The sequence below is a fragment of the Triturus cristatus genome, chromosome 4_1, assembly GCF_964204655.1.
Source record: "Triturus cristatus chromosome 4_1, aTriCri1.1, whole genome shotgun sequence".
NCBI lineage: Eukaryota > Metazoa > Chordata > Amphibia > Caudata > Salamandridae > Triturus > Triturus cristatus.
In genome coordinates this window covers 120035542-120057208 of record NC_140585.1, presented here as the reverse complement: position 1 = coordinate 120057208, position 21667 = coordinate 120035542, and the positions used below count along the sequence as shown (strand labels likewise).

The window sequence follows — 21667 nt, the reverse complement described above, 5'->3', positions numbered from 1 at the left end:
TGCCCTCAATCAATTCACAGTATTGTAATAGGCAGCTTTGCTTCCTTTGGTTAGGAGAAGCAATCTTTTTTCATAAATGATTACAAATCAGAAATTCCTAGCTAAAAATAATCTGCTTTAATAAGAAATGATTGATTAAAATAAATACCTATTTATCGATCTGTCTATCTATCTTTCTATCTATCTATGTATATATATATATATATATATATATATATATATATATATATACAATCAGCTCACTTTACCATTTGCAGCTTATAACCATTTACCACCAGGGGTCACTACTAACAAAAAGCATCCACTCCACTTCTAAATCTAGCCCCTAGAGTTGAGCAGAAGCATAAGATTCCCCACTGCTTCATTCCATTTCCATTAGATTATAGATGTAAATTGTTTTTGATGGTATGGTCTGTGCAGATTGAAATATTCAGAGCATATTCTGACTTTTAGTTAACACATCTGTAAGCAATTTGGCCATCACTGAATTCAACGTTTATCTCAATCGTAATAGACAAGGATAATGACAAATATAGTTTACAATGTTATTAAGTACATCATTTTATTTAATTGTGTGAATAAAAGGAATCGTCTCCCCGTCGGGGAATTGAACCCCGGTCTCCCGCGTGACAGGCGGGGATACTGACCACTATACTAACGAGGACATATTGGCTTCAGTTCAACAGTGCTCACCTCCATGAGGTTAGGGCATGCCCTCAATCAATTCACAGTATTGTAATAGGCAGCTTTGCTTCCTTTGGTTAGGAGAAGCAATCTTTTTTCATAAATGATTACAAATCAGAAATTCCTAGCTAAAAATAATCTGCTTTAATAAGAAATGATTGATTAAAATAAATACCTATTTATCGATCTGTCTATCTATCTTTCTATCTATCTATGTATATATATATATATATATATATATATATATATATATATATACAATCAGCTCACTTTACCATTTGCAGCTTATAACCATTTACCACCAGGGGTCACTACTAACAAAAAGCATCCACTCCACTTCTAAATCTAGCCCCTAGAGTTGAGCAGAAGCATAAGATTCCCCACTGCTTCATTCCATTTCCATTAGATTATAGATGTAAATTGTTTTTGATGGTATGGTCTGTGCAGATTGAAATATTCAGAGCATATTCTGACTTTTAGTTAACACATCTGTAAGCAATTTGGCCATCACTGAATTCAACGTTTATCTCAATCGTAATAGACAAGGATAATGACAAATATAGTTTACAATGTTATTAAGTACATCATTTTATTTAATTGTGTGAATAAAAGGAATCGTCTCCCCGTCGGGGAATTGAACCCCGGTCTCCCGCGTGACAGGCGGGGATACTGACCACTATACTAACGAGGACATATTGGCTTCAGTTCAACAGTGCTCACCTCCATGAGGTTAGGGCATGCCCTCAATCAATTCACAGTATTGTAATAGGCAGCTTTGCTTCCTTTGGTTAGGAGAAGCAATCTTTTTTCATAAATGATTACAAATCAGAAATTCCTAGCCAAAAATAATCTGCTTTAATAAGAAATGATTGATTAAAATAAATACCTATTTATCGATCTGTCTATCTATCTTTCTATCTATCTATGTATATGTATATATATATATATATATATACAATCAGCTCACTTTACCATTTGCAGCTTATAACCATTTACCACCAGGGGTCACTACTAACAAAAAGCATCCACTCCACTTCTAAATCTAGCCCCTAGAGTTGAGCAGAAGCATAAGATTCCCCACTGCTTCATTCCATTTCCATTAGATTATAGATGTAAATTGTTTTTGATGGTATGGTCTGTGCAGATTGAAATATTCAGAGCATATTCTGACTTTTAGTTAACACATCTGTAAGCAATTTGGCCATCACTGAATTCAACGTTTATCTCAATCGTAATAGACAAGGATAATGACAAATATAGTTTACAATGTTATTAAGTACATCATTTTATTTAATTGTATGAATAAAAGGAATCGTCTCCCCGTCGGGGAATTGAACCCCGGTCTCCCGCGTGACAGGCGGGGATACTGACCACTATACTAACGAGGACATATTGGCTTCAGTTCAACAGTGCTCACCTCCATGAGGTTAGGGCATGCCCTCAATCAATTCACAGTATTGTAATAGGCAGCTTTGCTTCCTTTGGTTAGGAGAAGCAATCTTTTTTCATAAATGATTACAAATCAGAAATTCCTAGCCAAAAATAATCTGCTTTAATAAGAAATGATTGATTAAAATAAATACCTATTTATCGATCTGTCTATCTATCTTTCTATCTATCTATGTATATGTATATATATATATATATATATACAATCAGCTCACTTTACCATTTGCAGCTTATAACCATTTACCACCAGGGGTCACTACTAACAAAAAGCATCCACTCCACTTCTAAATCTAGCCCCTAGAGTTGAGCAGAAGCATAAGATTCCCCACTGCTTCATTCCATTTCCATTAGATTATAGATGTAAATTGTTTTTGATGGTATGGTCTGTGCAGATTGAAATATTCAGAGCATATTTTGACTTTTAGTTAACACATCTGTAAGCAATTTGGCCATCACTGAATTCAACGTTTATCTCAATCGTAATAGACAAGGATAATGACAAATATAGTTTACAATGTTATTAAGTACATCATTTTATTTAATTGTGTGAATAAAAGGAAGCGTCTCCCCGTCGGGGAATTGAACCCCGGTCTCCCGCGTGACAGGCGGGGATACTGACCACTATACTAACGAGGACATATTGGCTTCAGTTCAACAGTGCTCACCTCCATGAGGTTAGGGCATGCCCTCAATCAATTCACAGTATTGTAATAGGCAGCTTTGCTTCTTTTGGTTAGGAGAAGCAATCTTTTTTCATAAATGATTACAAATCAGAAATTCCTAGCCAAAAATAATCTGCTTTAATAAGAAATGATTGATTAAAATAAATACCTATTTATCGATCTGTCTATCTATCTTTCTATCTATCTATGTATATGTATATATATATATATATATATATACAATCAGCTCACTTTACCATTTGCAGCTTATAACCATTTACCACCAGGGGTCACTACTAACAAAAAGCATCCACTCCACTTCTAAATCTAGCCCCTAGAGTTGAGCAGAAGCATAAGATTCCCCACTGCTTCATTCCATTTCCATTAGATTATAGATGTAAATTGTTTTTGATGGTATGGTCTGAGCAGATTGAAATATTCAGAGCATATTCTGACTTTTAGTTAACACATCTGTAAGCAATTTGGCCATCACTGAATTCAACGTTTATCTCAATCGTAATAGACAAGGATAATGACAAATATAGTTTACAATGTTATTAAGTACATCATTTTATTTAATTGTGTGAATAAAAGGAATCGTCTCCCCGTCGGGGAATTGAACCCCGGTCTCCCGCGTGACAGGCGGGGATACTGACCACTATACTAACGAGGACATATTGTCTTCAGTTCAACAGTGCTCACCTTCATGAGGTTAGGGCATGCCCTCAATCAATTCACAGTATTGTAATAGGCAGCTTTGCTTCTTTTGGTTAGGAGAAGCAATCTTTTTTCATAAATGATTACAAATCAGAAATTCCTAGCCAAAAATAATCTGCTTTAATAAGAAATGATTGATTAAAATAAATACCTATTTATCGATCTGTCTATCTATCTTTCTATCTATCTATGTATATGTATATATATATATATATATATATATATATATATACAATCAGCTCACTTTACCATTTGCAGCTTATAACCATTTACCACCAGGGGTCACTACTAACAAAAAGCATCCACTCCACTTCTAAATCCAGCCCCTAGAGTTGAGCAGAAGCATAAGATTCCCCACTGCTTCATTCCATTTCCATTAGATTATAGATGTAAATTGTTTTTGATGGTATGGTCTGTGCAGATTGAAATATTCAGAGCATATTCTGACTTTTAGTTAACACATCTGTAAGCAATTTGGCCATCACTGAATTCAACGTTTATCTCAATCGTAATAGAAAAGGATAATGACAAATATAGTTTACAATGTTATTAAGTACATCATTTTATTTAATTGTGTGAATAAAAGGAAGCGTCTCCCCGTCGGGGAATTGAACCCCGGTCTCCCGCGTGACAGGCGGGGATACTGACCACTATACTAACGAGGACATATTGGCTTCAGTTCAACAGTGCTCACCTCCATGAGGTTAGGGCATGCCCTCAATCAATTCACAGTATTGTAATAGGCAGCTTTGCTTCTTTTGGTTAGGAGAAGCAATCTTTTTTCATAAATGATTACAAATCAGAAATTCCTAGCCAAAAATAATCTGCTTTAATAAGAAATGATTGATTAAAATAAATACCTATTTATCGATCTGTCTATCTATCTTTCTATCTATCTATGTATATGTATATTTATATATATATATATATACAATCAGCTCACTTTACCATTTGCAGCTTATAACCATTTACCACCAGGGGTCACTACTAACAAAAAGCATCCACTCCACTTCTAAATCTAGCCCCTAGAGTTGAGCAGAAGCATAAGATTCCCCACTGCTTCATTCCATTTCCATTAGATTATAGATGTAAATTGTTTTTGATGGTATGGTCTGTGCAGATTGAAATATTCAGAGCATATTCTGACTTTTAGTTAACACATCTGTAAGCAATTTGGCCATCACTGAATTCAACGTTTATCTCAATCGTAATAGACAAGGATAATGACAAATATAGTTTACAATGTTATTAAGTACATCATTTTATTTAATTGTGTGAATAAAAGGAATCGTCTCCCCGTCGGGGAATTGAACCCCGGTCTCCCGCGTGACAGGCGGGGATACTGACCACTATACTAACGAGGACATATTGGCTTCAGTTCAACAGTGCTCACCTCCATGAGGTTAGGGCATGCCCTCAATCAATTCACAGTATTGTAATAGGCAGCTTTGCTTCCTTTGGTTAGGAGAAGCAATCTTTTTTCATAAATGATTACAAATCAGAAATTCCTAGCTAAAAATAATCTGCTTTAATAAGAAATGATTGATTAAAATAAATACCTATTTATCGATCTGTCTATCTATCTTTCTATCTATCTATGTATATATATATATATATATATATATATATATATATATACAATCAGCTCACTTTACCATTTGCAGCTTATAACCATTTACCACCAGGGGTCACTACTAAAAAAAAGCATCCACTCCACTTCTAAATCTAGCCCCTAGAGTTGAGCAGAAGCATAAGATTCCCCACTGCTTCATTCCATTTCCATTAGATTATAGATGTAAATTGTTTTTGATGGTATGGTCTGTGCAGATTGAAATATTCAGAGCATATTCTGACTTTTAGTTAACACATCTGTAAGCAATTTGGCCATCACTGAATTCAACGTTTATCTCAATCGTAATAGACAAGGATAATGACAAATATAGTTTACAATGTTATTAAGTACATCATTTTATTTAATTGTGTGAATAAAAGGAATCGTCTCCCCGTCGGGGAATTGAACCCCGGTCTCCCGCGTGACAGGCGGGGATACTGACCACTATACTAACGAGGACATATTGGCTTCAGTTCAACAGTGCTCACCTCCATGAGGTTAGGGCATGCCCTCAATCAATTCACAGTATTGTAATAGGCAGCTTTGCTTCCTTTGGTTAGGAGAAGCAATCTTTTTTCATAAATGATTACAAATCAGAAATTCCTAGCCAAAAATAATCTGCTTTAATAAGAAATGATTGATTAAAATAAATACCTATTTATCGATCTGTCTATCTATCTTTCTATCTATCTATGTATATGTATATATATATATATATATATACAATCAGCTCACTTTACCATTTGCAGCTTATAACCATTTACCACCAGGGGTCACTACTAACAAAAAGCATCCACTCCACTTCTAAATCTAGCCCCTAGAGTTGAGCAGAAGCATAAGATTCCCCACTGCTTCATTCCATTTCCATTAGATTATAGATGTAAATTGTTTTTGATGGTATGGTCTGTGCAGATTGAAATATTCAGAGCATATTTTGACTTTTAGTTAACACATCTGTAAGCAATTTGGCCATCACTGAATTCAACGTTTATCTCAATCGTAATAGACAAGGATAATGACAAATATAGTTTACAATGTTATTAAGTACATCATTTTATTTAATTGTGTGAATAAAAGGAAGCGTCTCCCCGTCGGGGAATTGAACCCCGGTCTCCCGCGTGACAGGCGGGGATACTGACCACTATACTAACGAGGACATATTGGCTTCAGTTCAACAGTGCTCACCTCCATGAGGTTAGGGCATGCCCTCAATCAATTCACAGTATTGTAATAGGCAGCTTTGCTTCCTTTGGTTAGGAGAAGCAATCTTTTTTCATAAATGATTACAAATCAGAAATTCCTAGCTAAAAATAATCTGCTTTAATAAGAAATGATTGATTAAAATAAATACCTATTTATCGATCTGTCTATCTATCTTTCTATCTATCTATGTATATATATATATATATATATATATATATATATATATATATATATACAATCAGCTCACTTTACCATTTGCAGCTTATAACCATTTACCACCAGGGGTCACTACTAACAAAAAGCATCCACTCCACTTCTAAATCTAGCCCCTAGAGTTGAGCAGAAGCATAAGATTCCCCACTGCTTCATTCCATTTCCATTAGATTATAGATGTAAATTGTTTTTGATGGTATGGTCTGTGCAGATTGAAATATTCAGAGCATATTCTGACTTTTAGTTAACACATCAGTAAGCAATTTGGCCATCACTGAATTCAACGTTTATCTCAATCGTAATAGACAAGGATAATGACAAATATAGTTTACAATGTTATTAAGTACATCATTTTATTTAATTGTGTGAATAAAAGGAATCATCTCCCCGTCGGGGAATTGAACCCCGGTCTCCCGCGTGACAGGCGGGGATACTGACCACTATACTAACGAGGACATATTGGCTTCAGTTCAACAGTGCTCACCTCCATGAGGTTAGGGCATGCCCTCAATCAATTCACAGTATTGTAATAGGCAGCTTTGCTTCTTTTGGTTAGGAGAAGCAATCTTTTTTCATAAATGATTACAAATCAGAAATTCCTAGCCAAAAATAATCTGCTTTAATAAGAAATGATTGATTAAAATAAATACCTATTTATCGATCTGTCTATCTATCTTTCTATCTATCTATGTATATGTATATATATATATATATATATATACAATCAGCTCACTTTACCATTTGCAGCTTATAACCATTTACCACCAGGGGTCACTACTAACAAAAAGCATCCACTCCACTTCTAAATCTAGCCCCTAGAGTTGAGCAGAAGCATAAGATTCCCCACTGCTTCATTCCATTTCCATTAGATTATAGATGTAAATTTTTTTTGATGGTATGGTCTGTGCAGATTGAAATATTCAGAGCATATTCTGACTTTTAGTTAACACATCTGTAAGCAATTTGGCCATCACTGAATTCAACGTTTATCTCAATCGTAATAGACAAGGATAATGACAAATATAGTTTACAATGTTATTAAGTACATCATTTTATTTAATTGTGTGAATAAAAGGAATTGTCTCCCCGTCGGGGAATTGAACCCCGGTCTCCCGCGTGACAGGCGGGGATACTGACCACTATACTAACGAGGACATATTGGCTTCAGTTCAACAGTGCTCACCTTCATGAGGTTAGGGCATGCCCTCAATCAATTCACAGTATTGTAATAGGCAGCTTTGCTTCTTTTGGTTAGGAGAAGTAATCTTTTTTCATAAATGATTACAAATCAGAAATTCCTAGCTAAAAATAATCTGCTTTAATAAGAAATGATTGATTAAAATAAATACCTATTTATCGATCTGTCTATCTATCTTTCTATCTATCTATTTATATATATATATATATATATATATATATATATATATATATATATATATATACAATTAGCTCACTTTACCATTTGCAGCTTATAACCATTTACCACCAGGGGTCACTACTAACAAAAAGCATCCACTCCACTTCTAAATCTAGCCCCTAGAGTTGAGCAGAAGCATAAGATTCCCCACTGCTTCATTCCATTTCCATTAGATTATAGATGTAAATTGTTTTTGATGGTATGGTCTGTGCAGATTGAAATATTCAGAGCATATTCTGACTTTTAGTTAACACATCTGTAAGCAATTTGGCCATCACTGAATTCAACGTTTATCTCAATCGTAATAGACAAGGATAATGACAAATATAGTTTACAATGTTATTAAGTACATCATTTTATTTAATTGTGTGAATAAAAGGAATCGTCTCCCCGTCGGGGAATTGAACCCCGGTCTCCCGCGTGACAGGCGGGGATACTGACCACTATACTAACGAGGACATATTGGCTTCAGTTCAACAGTGCTCACCTTCATGAGGTTAGGGCATGCCCTCAATCAATTCACAGTATTGTAATAGGCAGCTTTGCTTCTTTTGGTTAGGAGAAGTAATCTTTTTTCATAAATGATTACAAATCAGAAATTCCTAGCTAAAAATAATCTGCTTTAATAAGAAATGATTGATTAAAATAAATACCTATTTATCGATCTGTCTATCTATCTTTCTATCTATCTATTTATATATATATATATATATATATATATATATATATATATATATATATATATATATACAATTAGCTCACTTTACCATTTGCAGCTTATAACCATTTACCACCAGGGGTCACTACTAACAAAAAGCATCCACTCCACTTCTAAATCTAGCCCCTAGAGTTGAGCAGAAGCATAAGATTCCCCACTGCTTCATTCCATTTCCATTAGATTATAGATGTAAATTGTTTTTGATGATATGGTCTGTGCAGATTGAAATATTCAGAGCATATTCTGACTTTTAGTTAACACATCTGTAAGCAATTTGGCCATCACTGAATTCAACGTTTATCTCAATCGTAATAGAGAAGGATAATGACAAATATAGTTTACAATGTTATTAAGTACATCATTTTATTTAATTGTGTGAATAAAAGGAATCGTCTCCCCATCGGGGAATTGAACCCCGGTCTCCCGCGTGACAGGCGGGGATACTGACCACTATACTAACGAGGACATATTGGCTTCAGTTCAACAGTGCTCACCTCCATGAGGTTAGGGCATGCCCTCAATCAATTCACAGTATTGTAATAGGCAGCTTTGCTTCTTTTGGTTAGGAGAAGCAATCTTTTTTCATAAATGATTACAAATCAGAAATTCCTAGCCAAAAATAATCTGCTTTAATAAGAAATGATTGATTAAAATAAATACCTATTTATCGATCTGTCTATCTATCTTTCTATCTATCTATGTATATGTATATATATATATATATATATATATATACAATCAGCTCACTTTACCATTTGCAGCTTATAACCATTTACCACCAGGGGTCACTACTAACAAAAAGCATCCACTCCACTTCTAAATCTAGCCCCTAGAGTTGAGCAGAAGCATAAGATTCCCCACTGCTTCATTCCATTTCCATTAGATTATAGATGTAAATTGTTTTTGATGGTATGGTCTGTGCAGATTGAAATATTCAGAGCATATTCTGACTTTTAGTTAACACATCTGTAAGCAATTTGGCCATCACTGAATTCAACGTTTATCTCAATCGTAATAGACAAGGATAATGACAAATATAGTTTACAATGTTATTAAGTACATCATTTTATTTAATTGTGTGAATAAAAGGAATCGACTCCCCGTCGGGGAATTGAACCCCGGTCTCCCGCGTGACAGGCGGGGATACTGACCACTATACTAACGAGGACATATTGGCTTCAGTTCAACAGTGCTCACCTCCATGAGGTTAGGGCATGCCCTCAATCAATTCACAGTATTGTAATAGGCAGCTTTGCTTCCTTTGGTTAGGAGAAGCAATCTTTTTTCATAAATGATTACAAATCAGAAATTCCTAGCCAAAAATAATCTGCTTTAATAAGAAATGATTGATTAAAATAAATACCTATTTATCGATCTGTCTATCTATCTTTCTATCTATCTATGTATATGTATATATATATATATATATATACAATCAGCTCACTTTACCATTTGCAGCTTATAACCATTTACCACCAGGGGTCACTACTAACAAAAAGCATCCACTCCACTTCTAAATCTAGCCCCTAGAGTTGAGCAGAAGCATAAGATTCCCCACTGCTTCATTCCATTTCCATTAGATTATAGATGTAAATTGTTTTTGATGGTATGGTCTGTGCAGATTGAAATCTTCAGAGCATATTCTGACTTTTAGTTAACACATCTGTAAGCAATTTGGCCATCACTGAATTCAACGTTTATCTCAATCGTAATAGACAAGGATAATGACAAATATAGTTTACAATGTTATTAAGTACATCATTTTATTTAATTGTGTGAATAAAAGGAATCGTCTCCCCGTCGGGGAATTGAACCCCGGTCTCCCGCGTGACAGGCGGGGATACTGACCACTATACTAACGAGGACATATTGGCTTCAGTTCAACAGTGCTCACCTCCATGAGGTTAGGGCATGCCCTCAATCAATTCACAGTATTGTAATAGGCAGCTTTGCTTCCTTTGGTTAGGAGAAGCAATCTTTTTTCATAAATGATTACAAATCAGAAATTCCTAGCCAAAAATAATCTGCTTTAATAAGAAATGATTGATTAAAATAAATACCTATTTATCGATCTGTCTATCTATCTTTCTATCTATCTATGTATATGTATATATATATATATATATATACAATCAGCTCACTTTACCATTTGCAGCTTATAACCATTTACCACCAGGGGTCACTACTAACAAAAAGCATCCACTCCACTTCTAAATCTAGCCCCTAGAGTTGAGCAGAAGCATAAGATTCCCCACTGCTTCATTCCATTTCCATTAGATTATAGATGTAAATTGTTTTTGATGGTATGGTCTGTGCAGATTGAAATATTCAGAGCATATTCTGACTTTTAGTTAACACATCTGTAAGCAATTTGGCCATCACTGAATTCAACGTTTATCTCAATCGTAATAGACAAGGATAATGACAAATATAGTTTACAATGTTATTAAGTACATCATTTTATTTAATTGTGTGAATAAAAGGAATCGTCTCCCCGTCGGGGAATTGAACCCCGGTCTCCCGCGTGACAGGCGGGGATACTGACCACTATACTAACGAGGACATATTGGCTTCAGTTCAACAGTGCTCACCTCCATGAGGTTAGGGCATGCCCTCAATCAATTCACAGTATTGTAATAGGCAGCTTTGCTTCCTTTGGTTAGGAGAAGCAATCTTTTTTCATAAATGATTACAAATCAGAAATTCCTAGCTAAAAATAATCTGCTTTAATAAGAAATGATTGATTAAAATAAATACCTATTTATCGATCTGTCTATCTATCTTTCTATCTATCTATGTATATATATATATATATATATATATATATATATATATACAATCAGCTCACTTTACCATTTGCAGCTTATAACCATTTACCACCAGGGGTCACTACTAAAAAAAAGCATCCACTCCACTTCTAAATCTAGCCCCTAGAGTTGAGCAGAAGCATAAGATTCCCCACTGCTTCATTCCATTTCCATTAGATTATAGATGTAAATTGTTTTTGATGGTATGGTCTGTGCAGATTGAAATATTCAGAGCATATTCTGACTTTTAGTTAACACATCTGTAAGCAATTTGGCCATCACTGAATTCAACGTTTATCTCAATCGTAATAGACAAGGATAATGACAAATATAGTTTACAATGTTATTAAGTACATCATTTTATTTAATTGTGTGAATAAAAGGAATCGTCTCCCCGTCGGGGAATTGAACCCCGGTCTCCCGCGTGACAGGCGGGGATACTGACCACTATACTAACGAGGACATATTGGCTTCAGTTCAACAGTGCTCACCTCCATGAGGTTAGGGCATGCCCTCAATCAATTCACAGTATTGTAATAGGCAGCTTTGCTTCCTTTGGTTAGGAGAAGCAATCTTTTTTCATAAATGATTACAAATCAGAAATTCCTAGCCAAAAATAATCTGCTTTAATAAGAAATGATTGATTAAAATAAATACCTATTTATCGATCTGTCTATCTATCTTTCTATCTATCTATGTATATGTATATATATATATATATATATACAATCAGCTCACTTTACCATTTGCAGCTTATAACCATTTACCACCAGGGGTCACTACTAACAAAAAGCATCCACTCCACTTCTAAATCTAGCCCCTAGAGTTGAGCAGAAGCATAAGATTCCCCACTGCTTCATTCCATTTCCATTAGATTATAGATGTAAATTGTTTTTGATGGTATGGTCTGTGCAGATTGAAATATTCAGAGCATATTCTGACTTTTAGTTAACACATCTGTAAGCAATTTGGCCATCACTGAATTCAACGTTTATCTCAATCGTAATAGACAAGGATAATGACAAATATAGTTTACAATGTTATTAAGTACATCATTTTATTTAATTGTATGAATAAAAGGAATCGTCTCCCCGTCGGGGAATTGAACCCCGGTCTCCCGCGTGACAGGCGGGGATACTGACCACTATACTAAAGAGGACATATTGGCTTCAGTTCAACAGTGCTCACCTCCATGAGGTTAGGGCATGCCCTCAATCAATTCACAGTATTGTAATAGGCAGCTTTGCTTCCTTTGGTTAGGAGAAGCAATCTTTTTTCATAAATGATTACAAATCAGAAATTCCTAGCCAAAAATAATCTGCTTTAATAAGAAATGATTGATTAAAATAAATACCTATTTATCGATCTGTCTATCTATCTTTCTATCTATCTATGTATATGTATATATATATATATATATATACAATCAGCTCACTTTACCATTTGCAGCTTATAACCATTTACCACCAGGGGTCACTACTAACAAAAAGCATCCACTCCACTTCTAAATCTAGCCCCTAGAGTTGAGCAGAAGCATAAGATTCCCCACTGCTTCATTCCATTTCCATTAGATTATAGATGTAAATTGTTTTTGATGGTATGGTCTGTGCAGATTGAAATATTCAGAGCATATTTTGACTTTTAGTTAACACATCTGTAAGCAATTTGGCCATCACTGAATTCAACGTTTATCTCAATCGTAATAGACAAGGATAATGACAAATATAGTTTACAATGTTATTAAGTACATCATTTTATTTAATTGTGTGAATAAAAGGAAGCGTCTCCCCGTCGGGGAATTGAACCCCGGTCTCCCGCGTGACAGGCGGGGATACTGACCACTATACTAACGAGGACATATTGGCTTCAGTTCAACAGTGCTCACCTCCATGAGGTTAGGGCATGCCCTCAATCAATTCACAGTATTGTAATAGGCAGCTTTGCTTCCTTTGGTTAGGAGAAGCAATCTTTTTTCATAAATGATTACAAATCAGAAATTCCTAGCTAAAAATAATCTGCTTTAATAAGAAATGATTGATTAAAATAAATACCTATTTATCGATCTGTCTATCTATCTTTCTATCTATCTATGTATATATATATATATATATATATATATATATATATATATATACAATCAGCTCACTTTACCATTTGCAGCTTATAACCATTTACCACCAGGGGTCACTACTAACAAAAAGCATCCACTCCACTTCTAAATCTAGCCCCTAGAGTTGAGCAGAAGCATAAGATTCCCCACTGCTTCATTCCATTTCCATTAGATTATAGATGTAAATTGTTTTTGATGGTATGGTCTGTGCAGATTGAAATATTCAGAGCATATTCTGACTTTTAGTTAACACATCAGTAAGCAATTTGGCCATCACTGAATTCAACGTTTATCTCAATCGTAATAGACAAGGATAATGACAAATATAGTTTACAATGTTATTAAGTACATCATTTTATTTAATTGTGTGAATAAAAGGAATCATCTCCCCGTCGGGGAATTGAACCCCGGTCTCCCGCGTGACAGGCGGGGATACTGACCACTATACTAACGAGGACATATTGGCTTCAGTTCAACAGTGCTCACCTCCATGAGGTTAGGGCATGCCCTCAATCAATTCACAGTATTGTAATAGGCAGCTTTGCTTCTTTTGGTTAGGAGAAGCAATCTTTTTTCATAAATGATTACAAATCAGAAATTCCTAGCCAAAAATAATCTGCTTTAATAAGAAATGATTGATTAAAATAAATACCTATTTATCGATCTGTCTATCTATCTTTCTATCTATCTATGTATATGTATATATATATATATATATATATACAATCAGCTCACTTTACCATTTGCAGCTTATAACCATTTACCACCAGGGGTCACTACTAACAAAAAGCATCCACTCCACTTCTAAATCTAGCCCCTAGAGTTGAGCAGAAGCATAAGATTCCCCACTGCTTCATTCCATTTCCATTAGATTATAGATGTAAATTTTTTTTGATGGTATGGTCTGTGCAGATTGAAATATTCAGAGCATATTCTGACTTTTAGTTAACACATCTGTAAGCAATTTGGCCATCACTGAATTCAACGTTTATCTCAATCGTAATAGACAAGGATAATGACAAATATAGTTTACAATGTTATTAAGTACATCATTTTATTTAATTGTGTGAATAAAAGGAATTGTCTCCCCGTCGGGGAATTGAACCCCGGTCTCCCGCGTGACAGGCGGGGATACTGACCACTATACTAACGAGGACATATTGGCTTCAGTTCAACAGTGCTCACCTTCATGAGGTTAGGGCATGCCCTCAATCAATTCACAGTATTGTAATAGGCAGCTTTGCTTCTTTTGGTTAGGAGAAGTAATCTTTTTTCATAAATGATTACAAATCAGAAATTCCTAGCTAAAAATAATCTGCTTTAATAAGAAATGATTGATTAAAATAAATACCTATTTATCGATCTGTCTATCTATCTTTCTATCTATCTATTTATATATATATATATATATATATATATATATATATATATATATATATATATATATATATACAATTAGCTCACTTTACCATTTGCAGCTTATAACCATTTACCACCAGGGGTCACTACTAACAAAAAGCATCCACTCCACTTCTAAATCTAGCCCCTAGAGTTGAGCAGAAGCATAAGATTCCCCACTGCTTCATTCCATTTCCATTAGATTATAGATGTAAATTGTTTTTGATGGTATGGTCTGTGCAGATTGAAATATTCAGAGCATATTCTGACTTTTAGTTAACACATCTGTAAGCAATTTGGCCATCACTGAATTCAACGTTTATCTCAATCGTAATAGACAAGGATAATGACAAATATAGTTTACAATGTTATTAAGTACATCATTTTATTTAATTGTGTGAATAAAAGGAATCGTCTCCCCGTCGGGGAATTGAACCCCGGTCTCCCGCGTGACAGGCGGGGATACTGACCACTATACTAACGAGGACATATTGGCTTCAGTTCAACAGTGCTCACCTTCATGAGGTTAGGGCATGCCCTCAATCAATTCACAGTATTGTAATAGGCAGCTTTGCTTCTTTTGGTTAGGAGAAGTAATCTTTTTTCATAAATGATTACAAATCAGAAATTCCTAGCTAAAAATAATCTGCTTTAATAAGAAATGATTGATTAAAATAAATACCTATTTATCGATCTGTCTATCTATCTTTCTATCTATCTATTTATATATATATATATATATATATATATATATATATATATATATATATATATACAATTAGCTCACTTTACCATTTGCAGCTTATAACCATTTACCACCAGGGGTCACTACTAACAAAAAGCATCCACTCCACTTCTAAATCTAGCCCCTAGAGTTGAGCAGAAGCATAAGATTCCCCACTGCTTCATTCCATTTCCATTAGATTATAGATGTAAATTGTTTTTGATGGTATGGTCTGTGCAGATTGAAATATTCAGAGCATATTCTGACTTTTAGTTAACACATCTGTAAGCAATTTGGCCATCACTGAATTCAACGTTTATCTCAATCGTAATAGAGAAGGATAATGACAAATATAGTTTACAATGTTATTAAGTACATCATTTTATTTAATTGTGTGAATAAAAGGAATCGTCTCCCCATCGGGGAATTGAACCCCGGTCTCCCGCGTGACAGGCGGGGATACTGACCACTATACTAACGAGGACATATTGGCTTCAGTTCAACAGTGCTCACCTCCATGAGGTTAGGGCATGCCCTCAATCAATTCACAGTATTGTAATAGGCAGCTTTGCTTCTTTTGGTTAGGAGAAGCAATCTTTTTTCATAAATGATTACAAATCAGAAATTCCTAGCCAAAAATAATCTGCTTTAATAAGAAATGATTGATTAAAATAAATACCTATTTATCGATCTGTCTATCTATCTTTCTATCTATCTATGTATATGTATATATATATATATATATATATATATACAATCAGCTCACTTTACCATTTGCAGCTTATAACCATTTACCACCAGGGGTCACTACTAACAAAAAGCATCCACTCCACTTCTAAATCTAGCCCCTAGAGTTGAGCAGAAGCATAAGATTCCCCACTGCTTCATTCCATTTCCATTAGATTATAGATGTAAATTGTTTTTGATGGTATGGTCTGTGCAGATTGAAATATTCAGAGCATATTCTGACTTTTAGTTAACACATCTGTAAGCAATTTGGCCATCACTGAATTCAACGTTTATCTCAATCGTAATAGACAAGGATAATGACAAATATAGTTTACAATGTTATTAAGTACATCATTTTATTTAATTGTGTGAATAAAAGGAATCGACTCCCCGTCGGGGAATTGAACCCCGGTCTCCCGCGTGACAGGCGGGGATACTGACCACTATACTAACGAGGACATATTGGCTTCAGTTCAACAGTGCTCACCTCCATGAGGTTAGGGCATGCCCTCAATCAATTCACAGTATTGTAATAGGCAGCTTTGCTTCCTTTGGTTAGGAGAAGCAATCTTTTTTCATAAATGATTACAAATCAGAAATTCCTAGCCAAAAATAATCTGCTTTAATAAGAAATGATTGATTAAAATAAATACCTATTTATCGATCTGTCTATCTATCTTTCTATCTATCTATGTATATGTATATATATATATATATATATACAATCAGCTCACTTTACCATTTGCAGCTTATAACCATTTACCACCAGGGGTCACTACTAACAAAAAGCATCCACTCCACTTCTAAATCTAGCCCCTAGAGTTGAGCAGAAGCATAAGATTCCCCACTGCTTCATTCCATTTCCATTAGATTATAGATGTAAATTGTTTTTGATGGTATGGTCTGTGCAGATTGAAATCTTCAGAGCATATTCTGACTTTTAGTTAACACATCTGTAAGCAATTTGGCCATCACTGAATTCAACGTTTATCTCAATCGTAATAGACAAGGATAATGACAAATATAGTTTACAATGTTATTAAGTACATCATTTTATTTAATTGTGTGAATAAAAGGAATCGTCTCCCCGTCGGGGAATTGAACCCCGGTCTCCCGCGTGACAGGCGGGGATACTGACCACTATACTAACGAGGACATATTGGCTTCAGTTCAACAGTGCTCACCTCCATGAGGTTAGGGCATGCCCTCAATCAATTCACAGTATTGTAATAGGCAGCTTTGCTTCCTTTGGTTAGGAGAAGCAATCTTTTTTCATAAATGATTACAAATCAGAAATTCCTAGCCAAAAATAATCTGCTTTAATAAGAAATGATTGATTAAAATAAATACCTATTTATCGATCTGTCTATCTATCTTTCTATCTATCTATGTATATGTATATATATATATATATATATACAATCAGCTCACTTTACCATTTGCAGCTTATAACCATTTACCACCAGGGGTCACTACTAACAAAAAGCATCCACTCCACTTCTAAATCTAGCCCCTAGAGTTGAGCAGAAGCATAAGATTCCCCACTGCTTCATTCCATTTCCATTAGATTATAGATGTAAATTGTTTTTGATGGTATGGTCTGTGCAGATTGAAATATTCAGAGCATATTCTGACTTTTAGTTAACACATCTGTAAGCAATTTGGCCATCACTGAATTCAACGTTTATCTCAATCGTAATAGACAAGGATAATGACAAATATAGTTTACAATGTTATTAAGTACATCATTTTATTTAATTGTGTGAATAAAAGGAATCGTCTCCCCGTCGGGGAATTGAACCCCGGTCTCCCGCGTGACAGGCGGGGATACTGACCACTATACTAACGAGGACATATTGGCTTCAGTTCAACAGTGCTCACCTCCATGAGGTTAGGGCATGCCCTCAATCAATTCACAGTATTGTAATAGGCAGCTTTGCTTCCTTTGGTTAGGAGAAGCAATCTTTTTTCATAAATGATTACAAATCAGAAATTCCTAGCTAAAAATAATCTGCTTTAATAAGAAATGATTGATTAAAATAAATACCTATTTATCGATCTGTCTATCTATCTTTCTATCTATCTATGTATATATATATATATATATATATATATATATATATATATATATATATATACAATCAGCTCACTTTACCATTTGCAGCTTATAACCATTTACCACCAGGGGTCACTACTAACAAAAAGCATCCACTCCACTTCTAAATCTAGCCCCTAGAGTTGAGCAGAAGCATAAGATTCCCCACTGCTTCATTCCATTTCCATTAGATTATAGATGTAAATTGTTTTTGATGGTATGGTCTGTGCAGATTGAAATATTCAGAGCATATTCTGACTTTTAGTTAACACATCTGTAAGCAATTTGGCCATCACTGAATTCAACGTTTATCTCAATCGTAATAGACAAGGATAATGACAAATATAGTTTACAATGTTATTAAGTACATCATTTTATTTAATTGTGTGAATAAAAGGAATCGTCTCCCCGTCGGGGAATTGAACCCCGGTCTCCCGCGTGACAGGCGGGGATACTGACCACTATACTAACGAGGACATATTGGCTTCAGTTCAACAGTGCTCACCTCCATGAGGTTAGGGCATGCCCTCAATCAATTCACAGTATTGTAATAGGCAGCTTTGCTTCCTTTGGTTAGGAGAAGCAATCTTTTTTCATAAATGATTACAAATCAGAAATTCCTAGCTAAAAATAATCTGCTTTAATAAGAAATGATTGATTAAAATAAATACCTATTTATCGATCTGTCTATCTATCTTTCTATCTATCTATGTATATATATATATATATATATATATATATATATATATACAATCAGCTCACTTTACCATTTGCAGCTTATAACCATTTACCACCAGGGGTCACTACTAACAAAAAGCATCCACTCCACTTTTAAATCTAGCCCCTAGAGTTGAGCAGAAGCATAAGATTCCCCACTGCTTCATTCCATTTCCATTAGATTATAGATGTAAATTGTTTTTGATGGTATGGTCTGTGCAGATTGAAATATTCAGAGCATATTCTGACTTTTAGTTAACACATCTGTAAGCAATTTGGCCATCACTGAATTCAACGTTTATCTCAATCGTAATAGACAAGGATAATGACAAATATAGTTTACAATGTTATTAAGTACATCATTTTATTTAATTGTGTGAATAAAAGGAATCGTCTCCCCGTCGGGGAATTGAACCCCGGTCTCCCGCGTGACAGGCGGGGATACTGACCACTATACTAACGAGGACATATTGGCTTCAGTTCAACAGTGCTCACCTCCATGAGGTTAGGGCATGCCCTCAATCAATTCACAGTATTGTAATAGGCAGCTTTGCTTCCTTTGGTTAGGAGAAGCAATCTTTTTTCATAAATGATTACAAATCAGAAATTCCTAGCTAAAAATAATCTGCTTTAATAAGAAATGATTGATTAAAATAAATACCTATTTATCGATCTGTCTATCTATCTTTCTATCTATCTATGTATATATATATATATATATATATATATATATATATATACAATCAGCTCACTTTACCATTTGCAGCTTATAACCATTTACCACCAGGGGTCACTACTAACAAAAAGCATCCACTCCACTTCTAAATCTAGCCCCTAGAGTTGAGCAGAAGCATAAGATTCCCCACTGCTTCATTCCATTTCCATTAGATTATAGATGTAAATTGTTTTTGATGGTATGGTCTGTGCAGATTGAAATATTCAGAGCATATTCTGACTTTTAGTTAACACATCTGTAAGCAATTTGTCCATCACTGAATTCAACGTTTATCTCAATCGTAATAGACAAGGATAATGACAAATATAGTTTACAATGTTATTAAGTACATCATTTTATTTAATTGTGTGAATAAAAGGAATCGTCTCCCCGTCGGGGAATTGAACCCCGGTCTTCCGCGTGACAGGCGGGGATACTGACCACTATACTAACGAGGACATATTGGCTTCAGTTCAACAGTGCTCACCTCCATGAGGTTAGGGCATGCCCTCAATCAATTTACAGTATTGTAATAGGCAGCTTTGCTTCTTTTGGTTAGGAGAAGCAATCTTTTTTCATAAATGATTACAAATCAGAAATTCCTAGCCAAAAATAATCTGCTTTAATAAGAAATGATTGATTAAAATAAATACCTATTTATCGATCTGTCTATCTATCTTTCTATCTATCTATGTATATGTATATATATATATATATATATACAATCAGCTCACTTTACCATTTGCAGCTTATAACCATTTACCACCAGGGGTCACTACTAACAAAAAGCATCCACTCCACTTCTAAATCTAGCCCCTAGAGTTGAGCAGAAGCATAATATTCCCCACTGCTTCATTCCATTTCCATTAGATTATAGATGTAAATTGTTTTTGATGGTATGGTCTGTGCAGATTGAAATATTCAGAGCATATTCTGACTTTTAGTTAACACATCTGTAAGCAATTTGGCCATCACTGAATTCAACGTTTATCTCAATCGTAATAGACAAGGATAATGACAAATATAGTTTACAATGTTATTAAGTACATCATTTTATTTAATTGTGTGAATAAAAGGAATCGTCTCCCCGTCGGGGAATTGAACCCCGGTCTCCCGCGTGACAGGCGGGGATACTGACCACTATACTAACGAGGACATATTGGCTTCAGTTCAACAGTGCTCACCTCCATGAGGTTAGGGCATGCCCTCAATCAATTCACAGTATTGTAATAGGCAGCTTTGCTTCTTTTGGTTAGGAGAAGCAATCTTTTTTCATAAATGATTACAAATCAGAAATTCCTAGCCAAAAATAATCTGCTTTAATAAGAAATGATTGATTAAAATAAATACCTATTTATCGATCTGTCTATCTATCTTTCTATCTATCTATGTATATGTATATATATATATATATATATACAATCAGCTCACTTTACCATTTGCAGCTTATAACCATTTACCACCAGGGGTCACTACTAACAAAAAGCATCCACTCCACTTCTAAATCTAGCCCCTAGAGTTGAGCAGAAGCATAAGATTCCCCACTGCTTCATTCCATTTCCATTAGATTATAGATGTAAATTGTTTTTGATGGTATGGTCTGTGCAGATTGAAATATTCAGAGCATATTCTGACTTTTAGTTAACACATCTGTAAGCAATTTGGCCATCACTGAATTCAACGTTTATCTCAATCGT

General features: G+C 34.7%; 26 non-coding genes across 26 annotated transcripts; all 26 read right to left on the bottom strand.

Moving 5' to 3' along the window:
- Positions 1-592: 592 nt before the first annotated feature.
- Positions 593-664, bottom strand: TRNAD-GUC (transfer RNA aspartic acid (anticodon GUC)). The gene has a single exon. It is a non-coding gene; the product is annotated as a tRNA-Asp (tRNA).
- A 639-nt stretch (positions 665-1303) lies between these two features.
- On the bottom strand, positions 1304-1375 carry TRNAD-GUC (transfer RNA aspartic acid (anticodon GUC)). Its single transcript has one exon. It is a non-coding gene; the product is annotated as a tRNA-Asp (tRNA).
- A 625-nt stretch (positions 1376-2000) lies between these two features.
- Positions 2001-2072, bottom strand: TRNAD-GUC (transfer RNA aspartic acid (anticodon GUC)). Its single transcript has one exon. It is a non-coding gene; the product is annotated as a tRNA-Asp (tRNA).
- Positions 2073-2697: 625 nt separating this feature from the next.
- Positions 2698-2769, bottom strand: TRNAD-GUC (transfer RNA aspartic acid (anticodon GUC)). The gene has a single exon. It is a non-coding gene; the product is annotated as a tRNA-Asp (tRNA).
- Positions 2770-3396: 627 nt separating this feature from the next.
- TRNAD-GUC (transfer RNA aspartic acid (anticodon GUC)) lies at positions 3397-3468 on the bottom strand. The gene has a single exon. It is a non-coding gene; the product is annotated as a tRNA-Asp (tRNA).
- A 637-nt stretch (positions 3469-4105) lies between these two features.
- On the bottom strand, positions 4106-4177 carry TRNAD-GUC (transfer RNA aspartic acid (anticodon GUC)). The gene has a single exon. It is a non-coding gene; the product is annotated as a tRNA-Asp (tRNA).
- A 627-nt stretch (positions 4178-4804) lies between these two features.
- TRNAD-GUC (transfer RNA aspartic acid (anticodon GUC)) lies at positions 4805-4876 on the bottom strand. Its single transcript has one exon. It is a non-coding gene; the product is annotated as a tRNA-Asp (tRNA).
- A 635-nt stretch (positions 4877-5511) lies between these two features.
- TRNAD-GUC (transfer RNA aspartic acid (anticodon GUC)) lies at positions 5512-5583 on the bottom strand. The gene has a single exon. It is a non-coding gene; the product is annotated as a tRNA-Asp (tRNA).
- Positions 5584-6208: 625 nt separating this feature from the next.
- On the bottom strand, positions 6209-6280 carry TRNAD-GUC (transfer RNA aspartic acid (anticodon GUC)). The gene has a single exon. It is a non-coding gene; the product is annotated as a tRNA-Asp (tRNA).
- A 643-nt stretch (positions 6281-6923) lies between these two features.
- TRNAD-GUC (transfer RNA aspartic acid (anticodon GUC)) lies at positions 6924-6995 on the bottom strand. Its single transcript has one exon. It is a non-coding gene; the product is annotated as a tRNA-Asp (tRNA).
- A 627-nt stretch (positions 6996-7622) lies between these two features.
- Positions 7623-7694, bottom strand: TRNAD-GUC (transfer RNA aspartic acid (anticodon GUC)). The gene has a single exon. It is a non-coding gene; the product is annotated as a tRNA-Asp (tRNA).
- Positions 7695-8343: 649 nt separating this feature from the next.
- Positions 8344-8415, bottom strand: TRNAD-GUC (transfer RNA aspartic acid (anticodon GUC)). Its single transcript has one exon. It is a non-coding gene; the product is annotated as a tRNA-Asp (tRNA).
- Positions 8416-9771: 1356 nt separating this feature from the next.
- Positions 9772-9843, bottom strand: TRNAD-GUC (transfer RNA aspartic acid (anticodon GUC)). The gene has a single exon. It is a non-coding gene; the product is annotated as a tRNA-Asp (tRNA).
- A 625-nt stretch (positions 9844-10468) lies between these two features.
- TRNAD-GUC (transfer RNA aspartic acid (anticodon GUC)) lies at positions 10469-10540 on the bottom strand. Its single transcript has one exon. It is a non-coding gene; the product is annotated as a tRNA-Asp (tRNA).
- A 625-nt stretch (positions 10541-11165) lies between these two features.
- Positions 11166-11237, bottom strand: TRNAD-GUC (transfer RNA aspartic acid (anticodon GUC)). The gene has a single exon. It is a non-coding gene; the product is annotated as a tRNA-Asp (tRNA).
- A 635-nt stretch (positions 11238-11872) lies between these two features.
- Positions 11873-11944, bottom strand: TRNAD-GUC (transfer RNA aspartic acid (anticodon GUC)). The gene has a single exon. It is a non-coding gene; the product is annotated as a tRNA-Asp (tRNA).
- Positions 11945-13266: 1322 nt separating this feature from the next.
- Positions 13267-13338, bottom strand: TRNAD-GUC (transfer RNA aspartic acid (anticodon GUC)). Its single transcript has one exon. It is a non-coding gene; the product is annotated as a tRNA-Asp (tRNA).
- Positions 13339-13977: 639 nt separating this feature from the next.
- Positions 13978-14049, bottom strand: TRNAD-GUC (transfer RNA aspartic acid (anticodon GUC)). The gene has a single exon. It is a non-coding gene; the product is annotated as a tRNA-Asp (tRNA).
- Positions 14050-14676: 627 nt separating this feature from the next.
- Positions 14677-14748, bottom strand: TRNAD-GUC (transfer RNA aspartic acid (anticodon GUC)). The gene has a single exon. It is a non-coding gene; the product is annotated as a tRNA-Asp (tRNA).
- A 657-nt stretch (positions 14749-15405) lies between these two features.
- On the bottom strand, positions 15406-15477 carry TRNAD-GUC (transfer RNA aspartic acid (anticodon GUC)). Its single transcript has one exon. It is a non-coding gene; the product is annotated as a tRNA-Asp (tRNA).
- Positions 15478-16829: 1352 nt separating this feature from the next.
- Positions 16830-16901, bottom strand: TRNAD-GUC (transfer RNA aspartic acid (anticodon GUC)). The gene has a single exon. It is a non-coding gene; the product is annotated as a tRNA-Asp (tRNA).
- A 625-nt stretch (positions 16902-17526) lies between these two features.
- Positions 17527-17598, bottom strand: TRNAD-GUC (transfer RNA aspartic acid (anticodon GUC)). Its single transcript has one exon. It is a non-coding gene; the product is annotated as a tRNA-Asp (tRNA).
- A 625-nt stretch (positions 17599-18223) lies between these two features.
- TRNAD-GUC (transfer RNA aspartic acid (anticodon GUC)) lies at positions 18224-18295 on the bottom strand. The gene has a single exon. It is a non-coding gene; the product is annotated as a tRNA-Asp (tRNA).
- Positions 18296-18942: 647 nt separating this feature from the next.
- On the bottom strand, positions 18943-19014 carry TRNAD-GUC (transfer RNA aspartic acid (anticodon GUC)). Its single transcript has one exon. It is a non-coding gene; the product is annotated as a tRNA-Asp (tRNA).
- A 635-nt stretch (positions 19015-19649) lies between these two features.
- TRNAD-GUC (transfer RNA aspartic acid (anticodon GUC)) lies at positions 19650-19721 on the bottom strand. Its single transcript has one exon. It is a non-coding gene; the product is annotated as a tRNA-Asp (tRNA).
- Positions 19722-21053: 1332 nt separating this feature from the next.
- Positions 21054-21125, bottom strand: TRNAD-GUC (transfer RNA aspartic acid (anticodon GUC)). Its single transcript has one exon. It is a non-coding gene; the product is annotated as a tRNA-Asp (tRNA).
- Positions 21126-21667: the final 542 nt, after the last annotated feature.